This window comes from Salmo trutta, chromosome 24, assembly GCF_901001165.1.
Source record: "Salmo trutta chromosome 24, fSalTru1.1, whole genome shotgun sequence".
NCBI classification, from domain to species: Eukaryota; Metazoa; Chordata; class Actinopteri; order Salmoniformes; family Salmonidae; genus Salmo; species Salmo trutta.
Genome location: NC_042980.1, coordinates 18,278,825 through 18,291,261, shown reverse-complemented (window position 1 = coordinate 18,291,261; position 12,437 = coordinate 18,278,825).

Below are 12,437 nucleotides of genomic sequence, written 5' to 3'. Positions count from 1 at the left end.
TTTGTGCAGCTTCAAATGTCGAACAAAGTTGGAAATTGTTGCACCTCTGCCTGTAATATTCTTCCCGCATGATTTGCAAGTTGAAAATCCATTTTTTGTTGATACAGCGTCGTCTTTATATCCAAAAATAATAGTTTTGGGTATCATCTTTCCAAGGGCTCCATCTGAATTCACCCGCCGACGTTCCTCTGCATTGCCACGCACAGCTTTTTCTCAGCTGGCACAATTTGATTGGCTGCTGTCCGATTCAAACTGTAATCCGTTAAATGAAGAGTTGATGCGCTGCACACTTTTTTTAATAGCATCATTTTTTATATTTGGGCTTGGGGAGGGTATCAAGTCAGGTCGAGTCAAAAGGCTCAAGTCCAAGTTAAGTCACGAGTCATTGGTGTTAAAGTCGAGTTGCAAGTCATCATATTTGTGACTCAAGTCTGACTTGAGTCCAAGTCATGTGACTCGAGTCCACACCTCTGCTACACGAACAGTGCTGAATGGCTGTAGACAAATAAGAGCTCTCCAGTGGGTGTACCAAAACATTCAAAGGCCATTTTCTCAAAAGTGAAGTTACAAGTTTATCAACTTTCAAAGCAGAATTACTTTCCCATTGTTCTTCAACTGTAGTGTATGATATACAATTTTCTAGCTCTGAGCCTGTACTTTTATCCAATGTAAAATACACAATTTCAAATAAGACTGCATCAAGCAGGCTGGTCACATTTGTTTAACAGTATATTTAGTGAATGGGCGAGCTAAGGATGTTGATATACAGTAAGTCATGATATTAGGAAAAGTGTTTATTTCAAGCGAGTGTATTTTATGTGTTTTGTTTCTGCTGTAGCTCGCTTGACTGGCTAGCCACTTCGGTAGCTACTGGCTGAGAACAAAGAGATGAGAACATTTTTCTGACTGAAGCACAGATCTTTTGACGGTGATACTGAACTTCACTAGAAATAGATTCTAATTAGTATTATTTATTTGCACAAATTGTAACAGGTGAACTACAGACAGTGAAAAGTAAAACATGGTTTACAAAGAATTTGCAGGTGAGGTGTAAAAGCCTGTTAAATAACTATTGAAACAAATGTTTACTTTTACACTTTTTACAACCAGGACAGGACGAGAGAGGAGACAAAAGAGACAGCAACATAGAAGTCTTAACGACAGCAACAGAATAGTGCAAATATTCTGAGAGAGATAGAGGAGGGGTGAGCACACTGTAGACTGTATCACTTAAAGCTACTCTATGGATTCTAATTACAGCACTGTGTGCGTGTGAGAGAGGGTGTTTGGGTACAGTTTGGCTCATTGGACAGGTCAGAGTCTTTGTTTGAAGTTGTTGAGTGGTATGGAGTTTTTTGGCAGTACACTGTAGTGCCTTCAGAAAGTATTCATACCGCTTGAGTTATTCCACATTTTGTTGTGTTACTGCCTCAATTTTTTTGCGCATTTATTGATAATAAAATACAGAAATATGTCATTTACATAAGTATTCACACCCTGAGTCAATACATGTTAGAATCACCTTTGGCAGCGATTACAGCTGTGAATCTTTCTGGCTAAGTCTCTAAGAGTTTTGCACACCTGGATTGTACAATATTTGCACATATTGTTTTTAAAATTCTTCAAGCTCTGTCAAGTTGGTTGTTGAACATTGATCGACAGCCATTTTCAAGACTTGCCATAGATGTTCAAGCCGATTTAAATCAAAGCTGTATCTAGGCCCCTCAGGAACATTCAATGTTGTCTTGGTAAGCAACTCAAGTGTATATTTGGTCTTGTGTTTAAGGTTATTGTCCTGCTGAAAGGTGAATTTTGTCTCCCAGTGTCTGTTGGAAAGCAGACTGAATCAGGTTTTCCTCTAGGACTTTGCCTGTACTTAGTCCTTGCTGATGACAAGCATACCCATAACATGATGAAGCCAACACCATGCTTGAAAATATGAAGAGTGTTACTCAGTGACGTGTTGTATTGGATTTGCCATAACGCTTTGTATTCAGGACATAACGTTAATTTCTTTGCTACATTTTCAGCAATTTTACTTTAGTGCCTTATTGCAAACAGGATGCATGTTTTGGAATATTTTTATTCTGTACAGGCTTCCTTCTTTTCACTCTGTAATTTAGGCTAGTATTGTGGAGTAACTACAATGTTGTTGATCCATCCTTAGTTTTCTCTTATCACAGCCATTAAAATGTGTAATTGTTTTAAAGTCGAATTCCTTCCTCTCCGGCAATTGAGATAGGAAGGACATCTGTATCTTTGTAGAGACTGGGTGTATTGATACACCATCCAAAGTGTAATTAATAACTTCATCATGCTCAAAGGGATATTCAAAGTCTGCTTTTTTAAAATGTTGCCCATCTACCAATAAATGTAAGGTGCCCTGGTCTTTGTGGTTGTATCTGTGTTTGAAATTCACTGCTCGACTGAGGAACCTTACAGGTAATTGTATGTGTGGGGTACAGAGATTAGCTAGTCATTCAAAAATAATGTTAAACACTATTATTGCACACAGAGATGTGAACACTATCTGAAGGCACTGTATGTGTTCCACAGTAGAGAGTAAGGAGTGATCCAGAGTAAAGAAACCCACAGCAGCTACTGTAATTGAGTACTGGCAGTGTCTGCAGTGTCTGCTATTATTTTGACAAAATTCTTAGATCTTAACTAAAATAAATACAAACCGAAAATATGATAACTGAATATATGAATTGATATCAGTCTAAATATTAAACCAGCACCTGTGTAACACCCCATTGAAAAAATGTAAAACTAAATTAAAGGTTGATCACAAAATAAATCTTATTATATCTAATCTCTCAATCTTCATCTCAAAGTGCACCAAATTCATGCATTTAACTGTTTAAATTCTTTATTTATTCAATTTTACAGGGGAGGATGCCCCCGGACCCCATTACTGGCTTTGGTCTAAGCCCCAAATGTCTTTAAATCCTAGAAACACCCTTAAATGGACCCCTCCACGATAACAGTTTGTCACTGGAGAGAATGCTCTAATGACATAAAACTGAGGAACACACATTATACTAGTAAAATACCGTTCCACAGGTGCATGTTCATTAATTGTTTATGGTTCATTGAACAAGCATGGGAAACAGTGTTAAAACCCTTTATAATGAAGATCTGTGAAGTTATTTGGATTTTTACAAATTATATTGGAAGACAGGGTCCTGAAAAGGGGACATTTCTTTTTTTGCTGAGTTTATATATAACTTAGTTCACTGTCTAGCGTTCAAAATAATATATGTATACATCTCTAAATCCCCCCAAACATGTCACTACACCTCTACACATCACCAGTGGGACAAGCCAAGTTGCTAGCTCCCAGTAGTTTCTACAATGCATACAAATATACAGCATGTTTTGCAGTATAAAGGACTTGCAAATGTTTTTTTATTAAATAAATCAGAAAATGTATTATTTGTCATGTTTCTGTAATTTTAAAGTGTTTTTTTTGTTCATGGTGCCAAAGTCAAGGTACAGCATTTACCTCCATAATTCAATAATGACACACATGTAAAGATACCAAAGTGTCTGAAAAGTTGGTGCACTTATAAAAAAAATACAAAAAAAAGATTTGTATTCAAACGATGTTCCACAGACCGATACACTTTTCCTTTCAATGAACACTAACTGAATGGGAATGTGGGCCGTCAATGTAAAGAGCCGAGAGGAAAATATATCAGGGAGAGAGTACATTAGAGTCCACTTGTCTTTTCACAGGAGGCTGTAGTTGAGAGCGGATCAGGGCCCTGTAATGACAGGTTGTCACAGCATGCTATGTAGGAGCCCTGCTGGGTAAAACCCTCTGTCCCACCCACACTGAGGACAGACTGGCAACCTGTAATTCCTCCACATGGATCCCGCCCGCCCAGGCCTGGCTTAAACAGCTTTTAGCAGGGAGGGAATGAGGAAATTGGTGAATGATAGTGTTGATTTCCTGTGACATGCAATAGACTGAAGGCAAAGCATTTGGCATGTTCATTTGCACTCAAGAAAGGCACCCACTCGATTCTCAATTGCATTTGTGTAGTGCAAATTTGGGCATATAAAATAAAGAATTGTATGGTGGGCAATGATGAGATTATGCTTTCATGCAAGCATTTTGTTTGTCCGTTTTGTTATGCTATGAAGTACATTTCAAAATTCAAAATCCGCCCACTTTATTTAGTGATATTGAGTAGAATACATTTTTATTCTGAAATAGCAACAAACATTCACTCTACACAATTATTGTAGGTGGAAAAGTTGTTTTGAAACTTTCTCTCTCTTCTACATACAGAGCATATTTGCAAGCACTCACGTTATCATCACAGCAGTTGAAAATCTGATTGTAAACGGAGGTGTTTTCTAACTTCTTTGTGATATTGTGAATTGAGATGAAGCCAGAGGATCACCAAATTAATCTAGAACCCTTGGGGAAATTTTGGAAAAACCTGCACAGTTGCAGAAAACTCAGGAAGCCATATATTAAATGTCATCTTCTCTACACAATCTAACAGAGAATCTGTGAGATGCTTGGCAGTGAGGCAATGATAGTCATTGGCGCACACTGAGGACACCAGTGGGGAGAGACTAGGGAATATTTGTCAAGCAGCAGGGGGATTGGATGCATCCTTTGGCACATATTACACAGAATATCCCACTCTCACCATGTTAAAGGGGTCATCCTCATTTCAGCTATAGCATGAGGTGGCAGGTAGCCTAGTGGCCTAGTAGCCTAGTTTCATTCTGCCCTTGAGCAAGGCCACTGTTCCCTGGTAGACTGTCATTGAAAATAACAATTTGTTCTTAACTGACTTGCCTAGTTAAATAAAGGTTAAAAAAAATCGGACGTCAAATGGAAAGACATGTAGTTATGTTACGGTAACTAATCATGTAAGAATGGGAAAGCACTGCAGTCATTTTTGCACCTACAAAGAAAGTAAAAACGGTCTGAGCAGGGACAGTGGAGTTAGTCACAGGACTGGAGACAGAGGAGTTGTGATCCTGATCCTGACATTTGGAGAGGATTCCCCTCCAGCAGGCTTTTGTTTCGAGGTTCCTGTAATTCACCAAGACGATTAGTGGAGGAAGAGAGGCTTGAGTGGCGGTAGAGAAGAGGAGGAATCGCCACTCCACTGAGAGAGAACTCTGTTCTGAGGTTCTGTTGAAAGAAGCTATAAGCTTTAATGCCTCCTTAGCCTTCGTAAAAGGAGAGTTGTAATTTGTCTCGGAACCCACCACAGTTGATCCAATCCTCCTTTAACAAACCTCAACGAGGAGGACTTAGTGAAATGTCAAACGCCATGTTGGCTAATATTGTTGGGTACTTTGTTGGACTGTTGGTCATCGGCAAGGGAGACAACAACCAGTCTTTTGTAGTGTGATAATTCTAAACAGCAATTCTCTTGGACATTCAAACTCTGACAGTTTTTTTTCTATATTCAATGCTTTACTATTCCATTTCAATGTATCTACATCTAGTTGTCACAGGGCCTAGAACCAGGGTAGGTAGCATACAGTAGGAAGGATGGGATTTCAAATCAGGGTGAATTGACCGGAAACTCACTTTTTTTTTTGAAACCAATAAATAGAACACTGTAGTCTATATAAATCCCTCTGAATATCCCACCAGTACAGCATGACCTCACTTTCAGATAAAACATGAGGTAGGAATGAGGTTTACAGGGAACAATGCATTGTTATTGCTAAGGCTAAACAGTAGTCCAATCCCGTAGAAATATAGGGTCATTGCCAAGAAAAACGAATGTGAGTTTCTCTGCCGGTACAATGCAATCGTTCCCAAACACAAGGATGCAAGAGTCCTTTCGGAATAAACAGTGGCCAGACATCCAGGCATCTGTTACCGTTAATTTGCTCACTTCTCACTATACAGTTGAACTTTGAACTTTAAACAGTACTCCTTGACCTCCCTTTGTTCAAATGCTCTCTTCTCACGATACCTGCAACAAATATACATTTACTGTTTACAGTACGTATATTAAAACTACATCAAATTCTTTCCATGCTGAAAGCCTACTTTAGCAGCTATTTGTAGCCAAACGCTAATGGACCTGTGAATACCTTCATGTGGACAGGAGTCACAGGATGTGGTCCTGGTTGGTTGGTCGCTGATTCCCTCTGTATCAGATAAATAGCAGGTGTGTCTTGTAATTTTGTAATGTGTTTAGTCTACGTCTAACCCAAACATTTGTGTATCGACCTCAAGCACAATGAAACAGGAAAAGAATCACCATATCTGGACCCATCAAAACAGCCCAACCGACCCCTCCCTCTGCCTCGGTATTCAGTTGTGTAAGCAATGACACCCACCTTAGAACAGAAGGAAGTCAGATTCCAGGGGCACTGAACATCTGTTCACATAGCAGTGAGAAGTAGACTCAGTCCATTATGTCAGAGATATGAAATGGTCTACCTTCAGGTGGCACAGACAGAAGGTGTAAGCACTCTATTGATAAGTAATTATTCAGAATGTAATCTGAAACTCATCTACTAAACCCTGTAGATCAGTCAAGTGTGCACAGAGTATGGACCAGGTCTATGGCAGCAGGCACTGTGACCTATGATATAGTCACAATATTTGCCATAATGTCATTCTGTAGTAGTGTCTTATGGGAATGCTGGTGAAGGCCCTAAAGGGTGTTTCATATGACCTCAGCTTTCTGAAGTTGCATGATGTCATGTACTGTAATTAGGTTGGGATAGAACAGTTCTGTTTTGCCTTGGGTTTTCCCACATTTAGCCTCACTACTCAGTGGTAATGGAGTAATAAGGAGAGTGATGCAGGAACCTATTGAGATGGACCAGATCTGATTTGTCTCAGATAGAGATCAGTGTGTTTCTAAGCCTGTCTAGTGACTCATGTTCTTATCGCTCGATTTGCTCATAATCCATATTTTCTGAGGTAAAAGGCCAATATTCCAACCCGAAGATAAAATAAACATTGTTAATTTATTAATTACAGCTGAACATCAATAGAAGCTTCCATCCTTTACAATAGCCAGATGTCTCAGTAAGCTTCCTGAAGACCAAAAGACCTCGGCAGAGAGGAAGAAACTCTGAAACTACATAAAACGGCTCCTCCGTTTCAGGCCAATGTCATCTCATCGATCTGCTAAATCAAGTCTGAGTAATTGGGAAGCCATTAAAAACAGTGAGAGAGGAAGTTAGGAGGGAAGAGATGCTGCTGATAAAGGTTTCGTCATCTGAACATTCAACTTTCTCTCTGTCTCTCCGTTTCTCTGTCTCTCTCTCTGTCTCTGTGTCTATCCCCCCTAATAAGAAAACTATTCTGTTGAATTTCTATCGCTTTATTTTTAGCCTGCTCCCCACATAGACCCTTTTAAACATATCACAGCTCGCCTCACTCCACAAGGAGCTGCTCTCCAATATTTGTCTACCCCCCAGCAGGAAGAAAAACCTTAACATCCTTTGCAAGAAATGCGCCCCCTCAACTCTAAGATTCCCAGTAGTCAGTCATAAGTAAGTGGGGGTCAGGCCAAGAGCAGCTGGGTAGGGTATGGGAGAAAAGCATTTAGTGCTGCACCAATTATATCATTTCCTGTTCTGTTTCCTGTCAACAAAAAAAAATGACCAGAAATCCAGGAGAGACTAAAGTATTCTATTCCCTTCAATAGAATGAATAGAATAGTACCTCATCATTGGGTTCTGGTACAAATGCATTACATAAAGTTTTCGTCCGAGAACTAGCATGGCTTGAGAGCAGCTACTGCATAGATTCCATTTAGTTTATCTAACCTGACAAAGTTCTGAAAAGTGAATGGTCAAAATGAATCGGAACAATTCTCTAAATATAGCTAGATAATGACTATTTTGCTGTTAATTAACGACCGCAAAATATATCAGTGTCTTCAGAGGCAAAACCTATTGTTTTTTAGAGTGAATAAATAATTGTTAACACTAACCTAATTTATAGTATTTGTGTCAAAATATAAATCTGATTGAGCTGGAAAATGATATTTTCTGAACCAACAACAATATCAGCTCAATTGAACTTTCTCGGTGTCGCTTTCAGATAAGTACATTTCATGGATTTCGTGTAATTTCGGGTTAAGGAGTCAGCCTTTCTTATTAAAACAGACATCATTTCATTGAAACATTTCATTTCCGCTCTGAAAATACTAACATTTAATGAATTATTGGGACTCGTGGTTCTAATTGATTACATATGTAAAGAATCAGCACTTTGACATGTTGTGTCAACGATAGCCTTTTCTATTACACACTCATAAATTAACTTTCATAGATAACAACAAATGCAACTTAGAAGTGGAAGAACTTGGGAAGAAAAAACCCATCAAAGAATTCAAGAAATTGAAATAATAAATGGCAGGCTAATCTTAATGAGGTAAATGCACTATTCATACACTTCAATATCTATATTTACATACAGTGTAGGAATGAATGCCCAAGTGTGTATATCTGAATAAATATTTCATCAAAGCCACAGTCTCCCTTGACGATTGCAGGTTAGTAACTCTGTCTAGCATGCCTCACTTCAAAATGAACCCAAAGCCAACCATTCCTCGAGCCATTTTACATAGTTGTTTGTCAAATCCATAATTATCAAGAGTTTTTCGACAGAGAGATCCTACTACACCAATGAGGGTCCATGGAGCCTCCATTGGATAACCTGATGAGAAAGTTGAGCATCTTGACTTGAGTTATCTTTGTCCACAACCTGGCTAATTATCCCAGTGGTGGTCCTTAACCTCTGGTTCCTCGTTCCGTTCTATAATCTGGATGGAAGCTCCAATACGAAGTCCAAGGCAACCCCCCCCTTTCATTCCTTCACATACCCAAACTCTTTCAGAAAACCTTGAAAACTAATTTCAGAATAATTTGTGCTAATTCTAAACATGTGTACACCTTAGAAATGTCTACCTTACAGCAAAAATGAACAATGATTTAACATAGCCATGAAAACACTTTGACACTGTTTATTTAGGTAAAATCATCGTCCACAATATCAAATAATTTGCTTGATTACTTTTTGGCTTGACGATATAGACCCTTTTCCTTTAATCAAACGTGGAATGACATGTTCGCTTTGATTTTCTGCTCAAGTCAAGGTTTCATTCGTTACTCTTTCGACATCTGAGGTGTTTCCTTTGTCCCTTCATGTTTCAACCACATCAGAGAGAAAAAAGTGAAGTCATCTGGCCATGATTTCGATTTTCACCACCCAGATATGGGAGCTTTAAAATAAACAGAGTGCAAATCAAGCTTGGCTCATCACAGGATTAATAATACGAAACACCTTCAACACAATGATCACACATTTGTGTTGGTTGGTTCCACGCCATACTAACGTGTACGGATCTTTCGTCTCAAAGTTCTCAGAATATAGCTATTGAATAAACATTTCGTGCTGGCGGTTCAAACATCCAGGTATAAGGCAGACACAATGTGAGGCCATTGGCTTGTAACTAAGATACCTTTTTTGTAAATTCAATAGTAAATTATTAGCCAGAACTCATATTGAAAGACATTTCCCTCTATACTTGTTAGTTTCCTGTGCTCCTTATCCTACAGGGACAGTAACATTTTATTGGAGAAAATGCAAGATTCAGTTTCTCTGCCTCTAATCATGGAGGACCTAAGAGTGTTCCGTAGGGAGATTCCAAGAATTCCTGTAACATCTTTGCCAGCGAGCGTTCCTCTTTAATTTTCCTCACCAGCATCTCTTATTTTAGCAGGCCTACAGTGATTTTCCATTAATGTGTCATTTCTTAAGATTAAGAAACTTGATAACTTCAAGATATAGTCTCAAGGAGTTGATTTAAGTGTGTACCCTAACCGGAGAAATGCAGTGCCTTCGGAAAGTATTCAGACCCCTTCCCTTTTTCCACATTTTGTTATCTTACAGCCTTACTCTAAAATGTAATGAAACATTTTTAAAAAGTCATCAATGTACACACAATAGCCCATAACGACAAAGTGTTAACAGGTTTATAGAAATTTGAGTGTGAATATATACATTTTTATAAAAAAACTAAAACAGAAATACCTTATTTACATAATTATTCAGACCCTTTGCTATGAGACTCGAAATTGTGCTCAGGTGCATCCTGTTTCCATTGATCATCCTTGAGATGTTTCAACAACTTGATTGGAGTCCATTTGTGGTAAATTCAATTGATTGGTCCGAATTTGGAAAGGCACACACCTCTCTATATAAGGTCTCACAGTTGACAGTGCATGTCAGCGCAAAAACCAAGCCATGAAGTCGAAGGAATTGTCCGTAAAGCTCCGAGACAGGATTATGTCGAGGCACAGATCTGGGGAAGGGTACCAAAAAATGTCTGCATCATTGAAGGTTCCCAAGAACACAGTGGCCTCCATAATTCTTAAATGGACGAAGTTTGAAACCTCCAAGACTCTTCCTAGAGCAGGCCGCCCGGCTAAACTGAGCAATCGGGGGAGAAAGGTCTTGGTCAGGGAGGTGACCAAGAACCCGATGGTCACTCTGACAGAGCTCCAGAATTCCTCTGTGGAGATGGGAGAACCTTCCAGAAGGACAACCATCTCTGCAGCACTCCACCAATCAGGCCTTTATGGTAGATTGGCCAGACGGAAGTCACTCCTCAGGAAAAGGCACGACAGCCGATTTGGAGTTTGCCAAAAGGCACCTAAAGGACTCTCAGACAATGAGAAACAAGATTCTCTGGTCTGATGAAACCAAGACTGAAATAATTTGCCTGAATGACAAGCTACACATCTGGAGGAAACGTGGCACCATCCCTAGGGTGAAGCATAGTGGTGGCAGCATCATGCTGTGAGGATGTTTTTCAGCGGCAGGGACTGGGAGACTAGTCAGGATCAAGGCAAAGATGAACGGAGCAAAGTACAGAGAGATCCTTGATGAAAACCTGCTCCAGAGCACTCAGGACCTCAGACTGGGGTGAAGGTTCACCTTCCAACAGAACATCGACTCCAAGTATCCAGCCAAGACAACGCAGGAGTGGCTTCGGGACAAGTCTCTGAATGTCCTTGAGTGGCCCGGCCAGAGCCTGGACTTGAACCCGATCGAACATCGCTGGAGAGACCTGAAAATAGCTGTGCAGCAACGCTCCCCATCCAACCTGACAGAGCTTGAGAGGATCTGCAGAGAAGAATGGGAGAAACTCCCCAAATAGAGGTGTGCCAAGCTTGTAGCATCATACCCAAGAATACTTGATGCTCTGATTGCTGCCAAAGGTGCTTCAACAAATTACTGAGTAAAGGGTCTGAATACTTATGTAAATTTGATATTTATGTTTTTCATTTTTAATACATTTGCAAAATAAATCTAAAAACTTGTTTTTGCTTTGTCATTATGGGGTATTGTGTGTAGATTGATGAGGGGAAAAACAATTTAATCCATTTTAGAATGAGACTGTAACGTAACAAAATGTGGAAAAAGTGAAGGGGTCTGAATACTTTCCAAATGCACTGTATACCAGGACAACAAATCAGAGATATGATAGCAAATCAATGAGCACATCTTGAAGAAATGTGATTTGACCCAAACAGTTCTAGATTACATGACTTCAACTCTAACACAAAGAGACGTTTTAGAGTTGGGCCTAACTAATCCACACCACACCTAGCTCACCCAAGCCTTACTCATTGAGCTGTTCCATCCAAAGCCCCACCTAGCTAATTCTCTTCTGACCATTCTCATCCTTTCCACACGTCACACCAAACCCACTGGGATGTTCCACCTAAACCACACCAGAGTGACCTGTCTGGGAGCTATATTGTACAGTACATTAACTTGATTGATAGGATAAAGCTATGAAAATGTATCTTAAAAGTAGTTATAAACAGGCCAAATTGGCTGCTACAGTGAGGATTGGCCTGACAATAGGTAATAGATAGTAGACATGTGGTGGGTGACATCACAAGCAGCATACAGCATGGTGAACATTCCAATGATCCTCCATCTCCCAGTCAGTCAGGGCATCTGCCTCCCAACGATCCGAGACGGACGGGGAACAACCATTCGCTCATCTCCCCGTGGGGCGGATTGAGCATGCTCATACTGGGGCTGCGTCCCAAATGACAGCCTATTCACTATATACTTTACTTTTGACCAGGGCTCATAGGTAATAGGGTGCCATTTGGGACGCAGACTGGGAGAAGGCAAAGCACCCGAATGGGTGAGGTGTTACGAGATACTTCCCACGATGTCTTCATGGCAACATTGTTAAACTTTTCCTGAACCTGCCCTCTGGACTAACTACATATGGTCATCATCTGTTCATCAGGGTTAAGAGGATAACACAACAGGAATTGCTTGACTTGCTTCACTTTATTGCATCCACCCAGTGCAGGATCAAGAAACAGGGATTCAGCTTGCATGTTCCATGTCTATCTCAGCAAGACCAGACTAAAATGACGTATTATAGCAT